Raw genomic sequence first — 839 nt, 5'->3', positions numbered from 1 at the left:
GGATCCGGATGGTTTGCTCGCCACCGTGTCATCCAGGATGTTGATGTCTTTCTTTGTTTAGTCGAAAAGAAATTGTGTTTTTTGAGGAAGACATTCCAGGGTTTTTCTAATTTTAAGTTTCAAAGGACTCTAATTGATCCCAAACGAGGCATAAGGGTCTTATCTAGCAAAATGACAAGAAAATGTTTTTAAAAATGTGCACTTTTAAACCATAACTTCTCGTTTGTCTCCGGTCCTGTGGCGCGCCAGAGCGACCTCACGTAGTTGCGTGATGCCGTGGAAAGGTCACGTGTTACCAATAGGAAACGCACATTTGCGGACCATTTTAAACAATAAACTGACACAAAGACATGAATTAGTATAATTCCACATACAACAACGTTGGAACGGCCCTCTTTCTCCACACTTGTAAACACAGTTTCGCATACATCATCCGTGACCTCTTGACGTGATGATGTATTACGTGTGGTCGCGCTGGCGCATCACATGACCGTAGATAGACGAGAGGTTGTGGTTTAAAAGTGCATATTTTTAATTTAATAATGACGGTCGTTTCGCTGGATGGGACCCTTGTGCCTCGTTTGGGATTGTTTAGAGTCCTTTGAAACTCCGTTGAAACTGCAATTTTAAACTGCATTAAAATGTTACGTGTTGGGGTCCATTAAAGTAAATTAAAATGAGAAAAATCCTGGAATGTTTTCCTCAAAAAACATAATTTCTTCTCGACTGAACAAAGAAAGACATCAACATTTTGGATGGCATGGTGGTGGGTGGATTGTCTGGATTTTTTTTTTGGGAAAATGGACTAATCCTTTAAGTAAATAATCACTATACTAGTT

This window comes from Misgurnus anguillicaudatus, chromosome 11 (genome assembly GCF_027580225.2).
Source record: "Misgurnus anguillicaudatus chromosome 11, ASM2758022v2, whole genome shotgun sequence".
Taxonomy (NCBI): domain Eukaryota; kingdom Metazoa; phylum Chordata; class Actinopteri; order Cypriniformes; family Cobitidae; genus Misgurnus; species Misgurnus anguillicaudatus.
This window is presented reverse-complemented; position numbering follows the sequence as displayed.